This window comes from Mirounga angustirostris, unplaced genomic scaffold, assembly GCF_029215605.1.
Source record: "Mirounga angustirostris isolate CCGP_5_RB_7025 unplaced genomic scaffold, mMirAng1.0.hap1 SCAF_12, whole genome shotgun sequence".
In the NCBI taxonomy this organism is placed as follows: Eukaryota; Metazoa; Chordata; class Mammalia; order Carnivora; family Phocidae; genus Mirounga; species Mirounga angustirostris.
In genome coordinates, this window is record NW_026991720.1 from 86903756 (window position 1) to 86920724 (window position 16969).

The 16969-nt window shown below is 47.1% G+C and overlaps 1 long non-coding RNA gene across 1 annotated transcript; it reads right to left on the bottom strand.

The window, feature by feature from the left end:
• Positions 1–2847: 2847 nt before the first annotated feature.
• Positions 2848–12666, bottom strand: LOC135362124 (uncharacterized). The gene is made up of 3 exons (XR_010406563.1): positions 11582–12666; positions 9918–10786; positions 2848–3142 (listed from the first exon to the last, which is right to left on the bottom strand). It is a non-coding gene; the product is annotated as an uncharacterized LOC135362124 (long non-coding RNA).
• Between the last annotated feature and the right edge of the window lie 4303 nt (positions 12667–16969).

Sequence of the window (16969 nt, forward strand, 5' to 3'; positions counted from 1 at the left end):
TTCGGCTCAGGTCACGATCCTGGAGTCCCAGGATCGAGCCCCACATCGGGCTCCCTGCTTGGCAGGGGGTCTGCTTCTCCCTCTGACCCTCCCCCCTCTCATGTGCTCTCTCTCAAATAAATAAATAAAATCTTTAAAAAAAAAAAAGAAAGAAAGAAAGAAAGTTGGAGGAATGGTGACTTTGTCTCTTACTTGAGGCAGGATGTCCACCTCTTCTGACCCTTCAGGGTGCCATCAGCACTCCTGGTTCTCGAACCTTCAGACTCAGACTGAGACTTACACCGTCAGTTCCCCCTGGTTCTCAGCCATTTGGACTTGGACCAAATTATCCCACTGGCTTTCCTGGTTCTCCAGGGAAAATACATATATTTCCAGGCTATCCTATTGGCTCTGCTTCTCTAGAGAACTCTAATATAAGCTATACAGGACTTAGGTGCTTAAACTACATAAATGGTTCTTGCCATTCTGCCATTAGGCACATCTCCCTAACAGTTTAGCCATCTGGGGGAGCAGTGGTTCCCAACTTGAAGGATGGGGTGGAAAAAACACATGGGAACCACTTGAGGAGCTTTTTCAAATTACAGAGGTTCCACCTGCAGCACCTCCCCTCCCCCCCACCAAAAAAAACCTCCTGGTCTTATGTGGGTAGGGGAGACCATGTCTAGTTTGACGCAAGTTCCCAGGTGCTTCTGATAGGTCTCCCCATGCATGTCCACCACCCCCAACCTTACGTATACAACTCCATTTAGTGAAAGTCATTTTATCATTTCATCTAAATAAAAGCTAATCTTCTTAAAACCTCAATTAAACGACAAGGATTTGTGTGACTCGAACATAAAGACACCCAGACTTCCAACTGTATTATTTATTCAGTAAGTCTCCTCAGCACTTTACAGATTGGTTTTGACTGAAGTTGTCTTACATATTTATGTTTCATTGTATTTTGTTCAAAATCCGACTTCTAGAGCATAGTACACATCTTGCATTCAAATTTTATTAATGCATAATAAATGTCTTAGAGCATCACTGTGCCAAAGAACAATGATGGAAATATTCTGTATCTGCTCTGTCCAATATGTGCCCTACACACATGTGGTTTTCGAGCCCTTGAAATGTGGTTGAAGAGACTGAGGAACTAGATTTTTAATTGAATTTCATTTTAATTAAATTTAAAGTCACGTGTGTTCAGCGGCTACCGTGCTGGAAGGTGCAAGTACAAAAAAACAGCCTTTCTTTTTTTTTTTTTTTTTGACCAAAATAATGTAGAACTGAGACCCATCCAGTTTTTTGTAAGTTGCTGTCCATAAAATCCAAACAAAAACAACAACAACTGTAAGAGCCAAGAAGAAATTCTAGCATGCTTACGTGCGCCACTGGGGGATGAATTCTTAAGAGAATTCTGACCCAGGAGTGGATGAAAGCAGGTAGGCAGGAAGAGACATTCCCAAGGGGAGGTCCCTGGCAAATTCCTTGTCGTCTGTGAGACACGGAGCAGAGAGAGCTTGTCAAGGAGAGAGTAATTCCCCCGTAGAGGAAAATCTAAATGTGTTTTTAGCCACCTGTCACCCCAGAGGGAGGACAGGATGGCAATGTTAAACTGGCAAGATTGTAAAACACGGAAGTTAACTACCATACAAGGCCAGCTGAGGTGTTTAAAGTGCATTTTAACTGGTAGGACTTAATTCCCGAAATCTAGACAGTGGCTGATGCCGGTGGATGGCAGACTGCAGACCTTTTATCTCTTTCTTTCTACAAAACTAGCATTTTCAATAAAAATACCATTCCACGAAGGCAGGATTGGGCTGGATTTTCAACTAAAGCAAATATTAAGAAAATCACAAAGGACCCGGGATTCAGTGAGAGAGATCAGATGACGAGGTAACAGGACACACAAGCTCCATTCAAAATTGTGAACTAAACAACATCCATTCTGTGCAAAAGGTAGCTACCACAGGAGCAAAGGTGGGAAGGAACATAAACCAGAGGAGAAGTTCATTAATGGGCCCAGAGAAGAGAACAAGAGATGGATTCTGAACTAGGACAGTGTTACTCGAACTGAATTTCAGGGACATATTCTTGCGAGGAGGTGGAGGTCACTGGGTTTAGTAAGGATGTTTAGGTTTTATGCTTTCATTTTACCAAATATAAAGATATAACTTGTCTTTCTTCAGTGACAGTTCCCAATTGAAAATTATGTTCAAAGGATGAGATTTTAGCTTTCTTTTTTTTAATTTTATTATGTTATATTAATGACCATACATTACATCATTAGTTTTTGATGTAGTGTTCCGTGATTCATTGTTTGTGTATAACACCCAGTGCTCTATGCAGTACGTGCCCCCCTAATACCCATCACCAGGATCACCCATCCCCCTCCACTCCCTCCCCTCTAGAACCCTCAGTTTGTTTCTCAGAGTCCATAGTCTTTCATGGTTCGTCTCCCCCTCTGATCCCCCCCCTTCATTTTTCCCTTCTTACTATCTTTTTTTTAAACATATAATGTATTATTTGTTTCAGAGGTACAGATCTGTGATTCAACAGTCTTGCACAATTCACAGCGCTCACCATAGTACATACCCTCCCAATGTCTATCACCCAGCCACCCCATCCCTCCCACCCCACCCCCCACTCCAGCAACCCTCAGTTTGTTTCCTGAGATTAAGAATTCCTCATATCAGTGAGGTCATATGATACATGTCTTTCTCTGATTGACTTATTTCACTTAGCATAATACCTGCTAGTTCCAACCACGTCGTTGCAAATGGCAAGATTTCATTTTGGTCTGCCTTTAGGTCACTGATCCCCAAATCTGAATAAACGGTCATATTTGGGGATCAGTGACCTAAAGGCAGACCATACGCACCATTTGATTTTATTCTTATTGGAGGAATGAAAGCAGCTTCCTAACTTTGCCCTTAGCTTATGAAGAGACTAAACCTTTCTAAACTCATCAGGGCAGGCTGGGCATAGTGCTCATATTTTACTCCTTTAATGGATGTTATTGCTTAGAAAATTACGTTCTTCTCTTGCAACTGGGGAACAGCATGGCTCGGTCATCTGGATCATGAGTCGGGGGTCCACCAGTAACCCTGACTCTCCAGCAGGCTGAGACGCTGGTCCTCTGGGGGCCTCATAGCCTTATCTGTAAAACAAAGCAGCAGACTGGGCCATTAATTACCAAGGTCATGTCCAGCCTAGATTTCTGACTCCAACCATAAATTACAGCACCATCTTATATCTCTCCTCTGAAAGACCTCTCAACTAAAAATCATCTTCACTAAGGCTCTGTTTCATATCTGTTCTTTTCATTGCTACCCTCCACCACTGAGCACTGAAGGCCCAGGAGGTGATGCATTTGAAGGAAAATCAGTCAACACCCAGCTTTCCACCTATTATCTGCTACCACCTAGGAAGTGAGAAATTAAACTATCGAACCTGGACTCCCGGGGCTTAGTGCAAATCACCCAGATGTAAAAGAAATACTCAGAGGGACATTTGGGGTTTTTATAAAATTTCTAATGAACAAGACAGCTGTTCACTCAAGTGTGAGTAAATCAAGTGGAAACATAAAGGTTATGACCGCTTTTGTGTTTTGAGTATTATAGAAAAAATTATGTAATGAGTAGAATCTCAGGCTGTTAGTTGATCTGCCACTGTTAAGAGTGACTGATGAATTTGGTGAGCCCTCTGAACAGTAAACGCTGTCCAGTAGGACCAGTGATGGTACAAGGCCTGTCTGGGTCTGTAGTAGAGAAGGGCATGCTTGGAACTACCAAGCCAGAGCTGCCTTGTGGTAGGGGTAATGCTATTCCCTTTCTCTGAGAAGTCCTCTCCCACTCTAGGGAAGGATGCACACGAAGTATGTCCCATTGCTTCGGCCTTGATTGGAACATGATACCTATGGCCTGGGGGATAATTCTCAGGGGTCAGAGGGATCCAGAAGTTTGTCTTGAGACTTGAGTATATAACTAAAGCAAAGAACATCAGAATACTCTAAAAATGACTTCATTTGGTGATAGAACCCATTGTTTTGGCCTTTTCCCTACGCGGGCTACCCACTTAAATGTAGCCTGACAACTGACGCCTGGGTGTATCAGTACTGCCTTGGAGAGGGTGAGGCCCTGGGACCCCGAGTGGAGCTTAGAAGCTATGGCCATTGGGTCATACTAAAGCTCACACTGCAGGGCACTGGTGGCCCGGCCAGCTTCTCTGCATCAAGGGCTCCAGCCCTCCAGATGTGGTCCTGTGGCCTGATGGGCTCCTTGACCCTCCCAGAAACATGACATTGCTTGTCCCATCAACCAGAAAAACGTGACCGTCTCTATCTCTTCTGCTAAAATAGTGACATTCCAGACAGTATAGAATGAAAGCCTTCTAGTGCAAGAGAATGACTTATTGGAAATGATTCCCTTGGAGATCATCTTGTGTTTCCCATCCTAGTTATAATTTGGCTAATTGCTTAATAATTCTGTTTAAATGTCTCCATTTCTGCAAACATCAATTCATTAGGTCTACTTTTCCTGGTTGGAAATCTCTTTGCTTCTCTGAATATCCTCGGCCCCTTTCTCGCATTTGCACTTTTGCTCAAGCAACATTCTGATGACATAGCTTCCCTTCGCAAAGGTGTTGAACAGATCAAGGTGTCTCTCTGCGTTCCAGAGCCCGAGCACTGTAACCTGTGTCCTTGAAACGATGCCTGTGATTGGGAAAAATCTCAGACTGTGTTTTGAAAAAGCCAGCTTCCCTGCCAAACCAAGCTGCAATCACCAGCAGCCCTAACCCCCTCCTGCAGCGGGGGGCATGCCATCCGGCAGGGTGAGAGGCTGCCCGAGACAGGAAAACCCAGGTCCAACCTTGAGGAGCCTGCAGCTCACCCGGCAGCTGGAGAATTCAACTCTGGGGTACCCTTGCACATAAGAATAGTATCCACGTTAAAACTCTGCTTCAAGCAGGAGCCTTCTCAAGCACACCCATCCGTGGTGGGGCACCATGGATACACACACACACACACACACACACACACATGCCCTGCACGTAGCTGGAAGCTGAACACCCTGGAGGTGTCTGTGCTTCATGGCAGGGGATGGGGAGGGGGGTGGGGAGCATGCTACCCATGGGGGCAGCCTGTGACTCACCTTTTCTGGCAAAGGTCAGTTAGGTGAAACAGACGCAGACATGTTCCTTATTATTCGCTCCCTCTGTCCCCTACCAGCTGAAAACTTCCAATGTTGCTTTTCCTTTTTGCTTTGAACAATTGAGCACCCGCCCATCCAACTGTACCCACCACATCACTTCGTCTAGATGCTCCCATTCCTAAAGGAGCCATCACAATCCCCCACACCTTGGAGAAAGTGGGAAAACTTAGAGTGACAGAGGAGGAACCTGAAGCTTCCCCCTGGGAAACTTTCTGGGACCCGTGATGAATAAGAAGTGACATAGGCAGCAAGCAAAAGAAGGAAGCAGGAAGAGCGCCTGCATCCCATTCTTTCCCGCGGGACAACAATATCCTGCCGAGTGAGCTCAGAGCTGACAGAATGGTTCTGGGAAGGAAGGGAGGAGTGAAAGCTGTCCTCCTGCCTGACCCGGTAAACTACTTAGTTCTCGTGACCCTCCCGTCCTTGCACCAGTGCCTTAATTCTGTGCGTGAAGCCAGTTCAAAAACACAAGACACCGTCAGTCCAAAGGGTAATCCCTGATGATGCGTACATGGCCTTGAATTGTCCAACATGAACCGGGCCTCGGGGTTCTAACTGATCTGTGGGTATGCGATTAATTTTTATTTATCTTTCTTTAAAAGCTACTCTGAATTGCTTTGGAATTTGAAATAATGCCCTCAAAGAATTATTGCAACACATGAAACCATTGCCCATCCTGTGCATTTCTAACTTTGTCTGTTTCTCCTGAATGCTTTGATTTGTTTGTTGTTTTTTTCTTATTGAGCATCTAAAATTCTCTGTGAGTCCTTGGCTCTCCATAAATGTTTGATCATCTAGTCTGGGTGGTACTGCCTGAGGAAGCCAAAGGTAAAACTAATGATAACAATGGTATCCAATACTTAGATAATGCTCAGTGGTGGATAGGACTGTTCCAGGTATTTCATGTGTATCATTCATGCCCTCCTCACCACGATCTTATGAGGTAAGTGCTCCTGTTGGACCCATTTTACAGATGAGGAAACTGAGGCCCAGAAAGATAAGACGCTTGCCGGGGTCACACAGCTAACACGTGGCAGAAACAAGATATGAAACCAGGATATGGCCCCCAGAACTCTGCCTTTTGTCACAGTGAACCACCACGTGTGTTTTTCTGCACGCCGTGACCGGGATGGCCAGGAATGACATTGTTACTTTTAATCATGAAAAAAAAGTGCAAGCTCGTCACCTATTTTACCTTTAACCCTTCTGTTTTTCCCTCCCAAACTCTCAGACGATGGAAATGCTTAAAGCAAACTAAGGTAGTGTGAGACCACACCATGTAAGTGTGAGCATGGCTCCTTGTGGGTCCGGCTGTTGTTTTGTGCGCTCCTGCCTACCACCCCCGCATGTTCTCTCCGCTGCTCTCCGCTGACTCCCGCTTTCGCCGCTTGGCGCTTGGGCCGCATGAACCCTCACTTTTAAGCCATAGATCTTCTGTCTCGGTCCTGATTTTGTATGTGTGCTTCTCTCTCCCAAAATCCCCGGCACCTGGCCAAGAGCCAGAGCACGTGAAGCTGTCAGCCTGGCACCTGCCCGGGGAAGGAGCAGGGGACTCCTGGGGAATGCGTTGGGTCCTTGTTCTCTGACAATGAGCCCTCAGATTGTCAGCTTTTAGGATTCTAGGCATGTGTCCACATTCTTGCGGTGACACCAGCCTCACGGTGTGGAAACATCCGTGGGCTTCACCACACTGGTCATGGTCACCAACCGCCCACCTTTGCTGTGTAGGGTCCTTCCGGGGCTGCCAGCCTAAACAGTTTCTTGTTCTGGGAGTCTTCGTAGGCGTGAATGCTATGTGAAAATAAATACCATCGTGCCCCGTGGCAGGGCTAAAATGAGCCAGGGAGAGAAGTAGTAAACTTCTCGCTTATTATTTCTCTCTGTTCGTATGTATATGATGGACACACATACGTATATTAAACATGCGATCATGAAGGAGAAGATAATGGCTTTTAAGCCAAATAATGGGCTCTCTTGGCGCCTCATTCTCACAATGGTGTTTTGGTGCTCCCTGAATCCACATAAACTGTATTTCCACTTTGAGTGAGTTTAGTATGTGATAAACTAGACTGACAGAATAAATAAACTGCAGAGGAGGAATTTGTGCCTGACAAAGAGAATATCTGGAACGTTTAAAATATAACCCCGTCTCACTGTATGGCCTTTCCCACCTGCCAGCGACCTCAGGCCTGGATCGGCTTATTCTCAGTCTCGCTGAAGTTTCAAGTGCGTGTTCAGTGGGCATTAGTAAGGAGGAAAGTTTCCAAGTTAGTTGTCAGAGATGATAAGAACTTAAAATTGGAGGGGCTCTCACAATATGTGTCCCCTCGGTGTTGAGACCCCAACCCGCCATTTAGAAGTGCACAGAATTCTGGAGCTGACAGGTCCTTAGAGATGATGGATCCTTCACTCCAAACCCCTTAATTCACAGAAGATGACTGGAGGGAAAGTAACTTGCCCCAGACGACGGGGCAGAGGCTGGGTTAAATCCCAGTCCTCCTCTTTCCATTGAAGCATCTCACCAGTGTATGGTCCCAGCTCGTTTCTCACTGGGAGAGAACCCCCTGCACAGCCAAAGAGCTTTTTTTTTTTTTAAGTGAATGAAAGTGAAGGAGCTGACATCCCAAGAAAAGACTCTGGTCCCAGTCCTGGCTGTGCCATAAACATCTGGGTGAGCTTGGGGAAGTTACTGTGCCTCTCTGGACCTCAGGCTTCTCACCTGTAAAACGAGTGTGAGAACAGCTGATTTCACTAAGTATGTAATGCTAATTTGCTCACGAACCTCCAGCTGCTTTCATGCGGGTCCTCCCAGCCATGTTCATTTCCCACTACAGAATTATGAAGAAAGTTCAGTCGGGCTGTACAAACCCGAGCAAGAGCCCCGTGAGTCTCTGTTACCAACTGAAGGGGGACAAAGGAAGGAGGGAGAAGGTGTGGGTGAGAAGCAAGCAGCCTGCCCTCCTCACACGGTCCCAAGAAACCAAGGGAGATGCAGCAAACTCCAGACTTGGTCATCTCCGATTTCTGCCGTTTGGGGCTAGCTAGCTGATGTCTATTTTTCTCCATCGCAAGATGCCAGGCCCAGTATGTGAACAAGGTTACATTTTCTCTTTCCAGTGTATTGCTTACTGAGTTAACGGGGCTAGGGAAGTCTCTGAGGCAATCCAAGAATAATTGAAAAGCCAACAGACGCCCACAGATGCCACCTTCAGCAAAGTTGTGAGATATAGCCCTTGTTCTCATAAAACTATAGAAATGCAGATATGACGAAATATGCAATGTCATTTTAACAGGGCTTGCTTTTTCCATGGGAAATTCATGGCATTTTTATGATGAATCTTTTTTATGAAGGAAAGAATCGTCACTTGATTTAACAGTTTTGCCCATTTGGGCTTCTGTATATCAAGTTTAGCTTAAAGTGCATCTTTTTTCAAAGTGGCCCCTCTGGTCTGCAGCCGTCTCCCTTGGATCTGCCCCTGATTCAAAGTTGGGTGGGAAGAGCAGGTCAGGATATGGCAGGGATGGGGAGGATCACAGAGGTGGATAATTGCCTGCTCACTTCTTAGGTTCTCATGCTGCTGGACGAAATGTAGCCCTGCATAAAAGCTGTGAGCTCAGAAAGTATCCCTGGGCTAGAATTTCAGCCCCAGGATTTTGGTGGAGCGGGGACTTCAGAGGGCAAATCTGGCTGGAAACCAGGTTGTGTTAGACAACTCATAGAGCTGCATTTGCGTGGTACCTCATCCTGGATTGAAAAATGTCGCTCTACCACGTCCTTTGGAGGGAGCAGCTGTTGAAAATGATGCTAAGAGCCCGCAGGCCCCTTCCTGGGGACCATCATTGCCCTAGTATCCCAGCCCTTCTCCAGAGACAACCATTAGCGCAGTTTGAAGTGGAAAACGCCTCCTTGGGCAGCCACGCAAGACCAGTTGTCCCACTGAGGATACTGGACAGGCAGGCAGAGGTGGTGAGCTCCTCACGCTGCTTTTGCCTTTGCTGGAGAATACAGGGGCCAGTGGGAGAGGCACTTTCCTGGGCTTCTTCCAGGTCCTTCCTGGCCCCTTCCTAAAATAATCGCGGTCCTGCTGAGCCCTCTAGTGGCCGTGTTGGTAACTGCAGGCGTCTGAGCCAGGCGGGGAGGAGCCGCGCGCACCCTGGTGAACCACAGCCGTGCGTGGCCTCGGGGTGTGTGGAGGCCTCAGCCTGCAACACTTTCTATGTATAAAGGGAGCCTCTGTGGCCGGAGACTCCTGAAATACCAGCCCGGAGGCTGGTGGCCCGCCACGTGAACATGTCCCGCAGGCTCCTAGCCTTGTCATGAGAACTCGGCTTTGTTTTGTGCCTCGGTGATTCCAGCTCAGTTGTGGGACCTACGGGAAGTGCTGGATTTGGCCGATCCTTCGCGGCTTGCCCTGGAACAGAGGCCTGTAACTCCACTGTTACCTGAAACCAAGCTGAGCTCCCGAGAGTCTGAAAAGCCAGCCACCAGCAGCCTGACAAACACAGCAGCGCACATTTGCTCCCCAAGGGCCTTGGGTAGACCAGCCTGGCTTGGGGGCCACGCAGCCCTGCTTGGCCTCCCCAGACACTCACACTCACCTCACAGAAAACAAGCCCTCCACCACCACTGCCTCCCACACTCTGATCCGCAGGGCTCCCTGAGAACAGTTAAGTAGGTTACCCTTGATGGACACAAAACTGAATTGTTGTAATTGTTCTCACCCAGTGGTGCTCTCGGACCAGCAACATCAGGATCACTCAGGAACTCAGAAGAAAGGCAGATTCTCAGGCCCTGCCCCAGCCCCGCCAAATCAGAAACTCCGTAAGTGGGGCCCAGCCATCTCCAGGTGATCCTGAGGCCGCCTCAGTAGTTTCAGAACCACTTCAAGCTTCGATTCACAAATGTCAATAGATGCAAGAGTACAAACACTCGCCTTATGTAGAATGTGGATTCTGACCCCTCCCCCCACGGGGATTTAGCAGCTCTGAAGCGGGGATGCAGGGATCTGCTTTTGAAAACATCATTCCGTGTAGTTCTGCTGCGGATGATTCACAGACCACCACTTTGAACGTCTGCTCCAGACCAAGGAGCAGGACCATCTCCTCTAGCACTGGTTAGCTTCCTCTTTTGAATTAGACATCTCGCTGGTCCTGAAAGAGACCTCAGTAAGTGTATCATAGGACTCCAAGTCTTTTGTATTTGGCAAATCTTGTCACAGATTTGTTTTTGCTGCAGCCGTGAGGAGAATCTCGGTGGAATCTGTATCATAATCTGAAATTGAGATCTTTCTCTGGGAAGTGATGTTAATTACTGAGAGACCAGGAAGAAGAGGAAGCCTGTGGCTTCTTAGGACTGGATCTCCGGGGTGGCGTGCCAGGCTTGACCAAGAAGCTGTGTGTCGTCTCTAGGCTGTGAGCCTATCACATAGGGAGTTGCCTTTCTTCTCCCTTCTTGAAGAGCGAGAGAGTTAACGGTGATTTCCCAGTAGGACCCAAGAGGCTAGTTCAGTCTACCATTGTCAGGAAGAAAGCGTTTTCAAAACTTGAGGCTGGGAGTACCCTTGGCTCATGTGGCCTCTGCACTGATCACCCTGGAAACGTAGAATTAATTTCCGTGAAGATTTTTGTGACTGAAATGTCCCAGCTCTCCTCAACCCAGGGCCCTGCTAGGAACTCCAGAGAGGATTTGCCATTGTTCTCTGTCCCATGTCACATTCCCATTTCACCCCCCAGCCCAGTTCCATCCGAGCACCCACACCTTCCCAGGGCACTCATTCTTCAGGAAGTACTGAGATTAATATGCCAAGTCACACTTTCCAGGATGTGCTGAGCCAGGCAAGAGGCTTGGAGCTGAGCTTCCTGGCAGCTAGTTCTCATGGTCATTGTCTGACACCAGCATGCACAGATGTTGTCTGCTTGGGGGCAGCAGCTTGATCAGGTCAAGCTTCTAGTCTTTCCGGTATGTTGGTAGATCAGGCAAAGCGCTGGCTCACTTCCTGCCCGCCTTCCTTCGTTCCCACCTTCCTTCATCTTCTTCCCCTTACCCATCCTCCCATGCTCCCTTTCCCGTATTTTCTCTGCTTCTGTGACTTTCTGCAGCTTTTTCCCTCTCTTTCTCTCCATTCTTCTTGTTGGGCCTCCCTCAATCCTGGAAAGCAGGCGCCCACCCCCCCGCAGGGGCTCAAGGGCCTCTCCAGCGGGCTGGAGCCGCGTGCACCCTGCCAGGCAGGGACCCCCACCTTCACTTCCTATAAAGCACAATTAGGAGATAGACTTCCCATCTGCCCTTGCACAGACGGAGGGAGAGAGAGGGAAGCAAGAAAGAGAAGAGCTGCAAAGGAACACCCAAAAAGAAACCACAAATGGAGTTCAAATTTTAAACTTACTCTGAGTCCAGGAGTGCAGCCCACTCTCCCAGCAGTGGGGGTTGGGTCAAAGCACCAGGCTTAAAACCCTGAGCGGGCGGGGAGAATTGAGGGCAGTGCTGAACGGGGCAGGATCGAGAGAAAAGAAGGCTTTGTCCAAGGAACAAATCCACTCTTCAGAGAGCTGTTTGTGGATCAGGAGGGACCCTGCTGGGAGCGGGAAATGGGCAGGGCTGGCCTTGCTGACAGGGGCATTGACTCTCCTCTGGCTCACTTGCTCTTTGCTCCTGCATGCAGGCCCAGCTCCAAGAGTACACCACTGACCAGGGTAGTCCCATAGGGACCTAAGCTCAGAAGGGCCCCATGCTTGGGGTTTAATGCTGTGCAGCCCCAGGCTTAAAACTATGTTGTGTAAGTGAAGTCTGATGGGGTAGTGGAAGCTTGGAGCATGCAAGGGGCTGCGGAGGCTCAGAGACTGTTTATGGGGCCCTGCTTCCTGCGGCCACGCCCATCAGAAGTTCCCAGCTGGAGGGGGAGGGGGATTTCTCCTCCCACTTTCCTGTCCCCTGGAACCCAAGCCTGCCCAGCCTCCCCTCCTTGGGCCTGGCCAGTGAGCACTGCCACCTTCTGCCCCAGGAAGGGCCTGGGCACAGGTGGGGAAGATCCTGGTTGGGTGCGCCTGTCCTGCAGCATCTTGGGGCGGGGCATAGCAGTGGCCACCTGGGCCCAGGATAGCAGTGCGGCATCTGTCTGGTGGACATCAGGCAGGAGGCCACAACTCAGTGAGGGATGGAGCTGCCGCCCACTCCTGATCCAGGTCCCGAGTCCAGAGATTGCAGTCCCCTGGGGGGTAACTTATCACCATTGGTTGGGGAGACCACCGGTGGGAAGGGGAGATTCCCCAGGCCCTGCTTCAAGCCAGGGAACAATGCATCGGTCCATCAGTGGGTGGGAGGGGTGATACCAGCAGCAATCAGATCCAAGTGGACACACAGGGCAAGGGTTCCCAGCCAGCTCCCTCGAGCCCGCTCTCTACCTGGGGGAACCCTCTCTTCCTTCCCAACCCTCCCGAATCTGTGTTGGTATTTTCCAGCCAGTTCAAGGCATCCTCCTGAGACGAAATACAAATTGCGTGATCTCAGTGATTGTACAAATCAGCTAAATGCTCTGACATTTACATTTAAAACTAGCACAGCACAATGTAAAAATGAATGATGAAATTCATGCTAATAGTTAAAAGGTTTAACTTTATTTCCCTAGAAGGACATTAAATAGCAAATAAAGAGAAGCCTGGGTGGCTAAGTCGGTTAAGCATCTGCCTTCAGCTCAGGTCATGATCCCAGAGTCCCCGCTCCTTGCTCAGCGGGAAGTCTGCTTCTCGCTCTCCTTCTTCCCCTCTCCCCTGCTCATGCTCTCTCTCTCTCTCTCTCAAATAAATAAAATCTTAAATAAATAAATGGCAAATAAAATACACCATGACTAGTGGTGATTGCACAACAGCGTGAATGTATTTAATACCACCAAACTGTACACTTAAAAATGTGCAAAATGTACATGTAACGTATAAATATAAAAACGGTTAAGAGAGCAAATTTGATGTTCTATGTATTTTACAATAAGAAAAGAAAAGTTGAGGGAGCTTGGGTGGCACAGTCGGTTAAGCCTCTGTCTCTGGCTCAGGTCATGATCCCGGGGTCCTGGGATCGAGCCCCGCATCGGGCTCCCTGCTCAGTGGAGAGCCTGCTTCTCCCTCTCCCTCTGCTGCTCCCCCACCCTGCTCTTGCTTGCTCTCTTTCTCTCTCTCAAGTAAATGAATAAAATATTTTTTTAGAAAAAGAGTAAACACAAACACCATGACAAGGGAAGAGAGAGATCACAAGAAAGAAGGAAAAAATCTTCATATTGTAATACCTTTAATGGCACTTTTTCCCACTTTCTGAACAATTTTCATTTAGCCCTGGGCCTGCAAATTTTGCAGCTCATTGCCTGTACCTCAGTCTCCCCTGACTAGGAGATGATCATTAATTCTCACACAGTGTTAAGAGGTGAAATTCTTTTTTTTTTTTTAAGATTTTATTTATTTATTTGAGAGAAAGAGAACACAAACAGGGGGAGCGGCAGAGGGAGAGGGAGAAGCAGACTCCCCGCTGAGTGGGGAGCATTGACGCTCAGTCCCAGGACCCTGAGATCATGACCTGAGCCAAAGGCAGACTCTTAACTGCCTGAGCCACCCAGGCATCCCGAGGTGAAATTCTAATCCTGTGGGGAGAAAAAGTTTCCAGTCTATGACTAAAGGTAATTTCCATCTTAGCATCCATCCGTCTATAGGAGAAAAAAAGGAGGAAATGTAAAACAACAAAGAGATTCTTGTGTTTGGATGAGCACCCAGTCACCTTTTGAGGTGCCCTCGTACATGCACAGGACAGCTGAGGTTCCATGGTGAGGTCAATTCATCATGAGAGCCCCTCTTCAAGAATGTAGCTTCTCAGGGGCGCCTGGGCGGCTCAGTCGGTTAAGCATCTGCCTTCAGCTCAGGTCATGATCCCGGGGTCCTGGGATGGAGCCCTCCCTCTCCCTCTGCTTCTCCCCCTGTTGTGCTCCCTCTCTGTCTCTATCTCAAATAAATAATATCTTTTTTAAAAATGTAGTTTCTCACACTCAACACAACCGTCTGCACTTTCAGCATATTGCAAATGACTTAGGTCATTTATCACCCTCCTGTCTGAAGTCTGGCGCCTCATAAGATAATTAATAAGCTTGTAGCTTCTCATAGCTACGAGAGAGTATAGCAACTTGGCCCTTCCTTCCAGGTTAAGAAAACTATCTGAACTGAGGTTGCTATGGCTTATAAATTCTTCATAATGACTCTCCATCGACTGGTAATGTATCCACCCAAACACACCTTTCTTTGCACTCTTGTGAACCTCAGTAAGCTCTTTAGGCAGGTGTGGGAAGCTTAATGTATTTCCTGTGAAATTGTACCATTCTCCTTGATCAGCTTATCCCAGCTTTGCAAATTGAAAAAAAAATTTATTCCTGGCACCAACATCCTGTTAAACTGGTTCTGATTAATAATTGAATCTTGAGACCCATTCAAGGCAACATTCACAACAGCAGATTAGTGGGGGAGGGGACAGAGGTGCCAGATTAGCCCCGCGTCATGATGGAACAGACTCATGACCTCAGACGGAGGTTAAATGCAGAGTGCAGATTCCAGGAGAGTTTAATTCTGTAGAAAAATCATGGAAATACACAGAAACTTCTCCCTGGCTGACTGAGGGGCCTAGCATTTATTTCTAGTAATAGACTTTGATTCTTCTTGGACTTGGAGTGTGCAGTGGGTCATATTCTTGTGGTTCATATTAAGCTTTCTTAGATGTTGAATTATTTACAATGGCACTGCAGAATATTTCTTCCTTAATCCTGAGGGAGAAAATACAGTCCTCCTGAAATGTCAGACTGAGAAACAGATAGGCTCCTAGCTTTACAACCCAAGAGCATAGCCCTTGTGGATGATTTCCAGGCATAGAGTGTGTCCAAATGACTCTAGATCTTCATGCCAAATCCTTTAAGCATGTCTATACTTGCTCAACACCAGATTCTCCCAGCCCAGTCTATGACTGAAGGTAATTTCAATCCTATTCTTCTTTCAGCCATTGGAGCAAAAAGAAGGACACCTAAAAGTAAAAGAACAGATTCCTGCTTTTAGATGAGCAGCCATCACATTTTTAAGTAACCTCTAGATTTTCTCGACAGAGAACTTTAGGCTGCCCTAAAATGTTGCATCAGCTATCTGGGGGACTGGTTTAAAATGCTGGAGATGACCCTCTTCCCAGATCTTCAGATTCTGACTCTTTGGGGATTTTTGAGTTAATCCAGAAACTCTTGTGTGGTAAAATTTGAGAACCACTGACCTCCAGACACTTTCATTAATTTCGGTGAATTGTTGTATTCTCAAAACTCAAGGGTCCAACAGTTCTGTTGCATACATAGGAATCTTTAAATCCCTTGCTTAGTAAGGCTAATTTGTGTGTTTTGTAATTCCCAGAGATTGAGAGCAAATGTCTTTCAACATTCATTCTTTCAATAGGCAGGTATTGAGGATACACTATGACCTGGGCACCTGCCCGAGGTTCTGTAAATTAACTGACCTTCACAGCTCTCTGAGCAGTAATACTCTGCATGTTTGGTATATTTAGGAAGACCCCAGTCTGCAAGCCAGGGATGAGAAGGGAATCCTGACAGCAAAGAGACTCCCAACTCCCTTGCATGCTTGTGATTCCGTTGTGTGCCAGGGTCTTTGTCTCTTTTGTCTCATTTCATCCTCATGATGATCTGTGATGGAGGTATGAATATATTGTCCCCGTTTTACAGATAACGATACTATAGCTCAGTGAAGCTATTCAACTAGAAAGCAGTGAAGCAGGGATTCCCTCCCAGCAGCCTGCTTCTAGAATGCAGGCTCTTATTCAACACCATTCCAGCTGTCAGAGAAGTGTTCCTTTCCCTAATAAGGTAGAAAGCAGAAGGTGATGCTATCAGATATGAATATTTTATATTATCATGTGGCCACCTCATTTCTATTCCACTGGTGATTCCTTCTGTATTAAATCCATGAAGCAGGTGTGGATGCCAGGCTCTGGGGATACAAAACAAATAGATGTGTGTTTCAGGAGGCTCCCAATTACCAAGTCACTCAGTCACACAGAAAGTCTAGAATTAGAACTAAGAACCCCCCAAAGTCCTTGAGCAATCTTGAGGCCATTCAGCTGCCCAGCCTGCCTTTCTAAAACTCTCCTAGGAGAAGTAGCTGCACATCCCTCTCATTATTGTGATGTCAAAATTACTCTGCCGGCTGGGCTGTCCTTACTCAAGCAAAACCACTCCTGGGGACAGTAAATTTGGAACCAAATCCTCTTCGTCGTGCCATCTGGAGATTTTTAATATTTTAACAGCTTTCAACGTGTGAAATTCAGTCTTTTTCTTCTTTCTGAATGCTGGTAAAAAATTTCCTGGGCTCCCAATCCTGGCCCCCTCCATACCATCACTAATAAAACTATGCATTAGAACAGCAGAGAGGTTTCTAGCTGAAGGTTCTGCAGGAGAGAAGTAGGGCATGTGGTTTGCCATCATTACCATGTAGCAGCTTCTGTGCTAGGTAGAGTCTAGTTGAAATAAGTTGATAAATTCTATCTGGGTCCCAGGCTACCTCCTGCTATGAAGACTGAAGCCAATCTAGGATATCTATTGTGGGTATGAAAACTGTGTAAAACCCATAGACTTGCCCTGAAAGCTAGCGTTGCAGACCTCTTTCACCCAGACTAATGAATCTGTCAGAATTTTCCTCAGCCCCTTTGACATTACAGACCTTATAGGTACCCCAGTACTCCAGGGGGTTTCCTAGGGGCT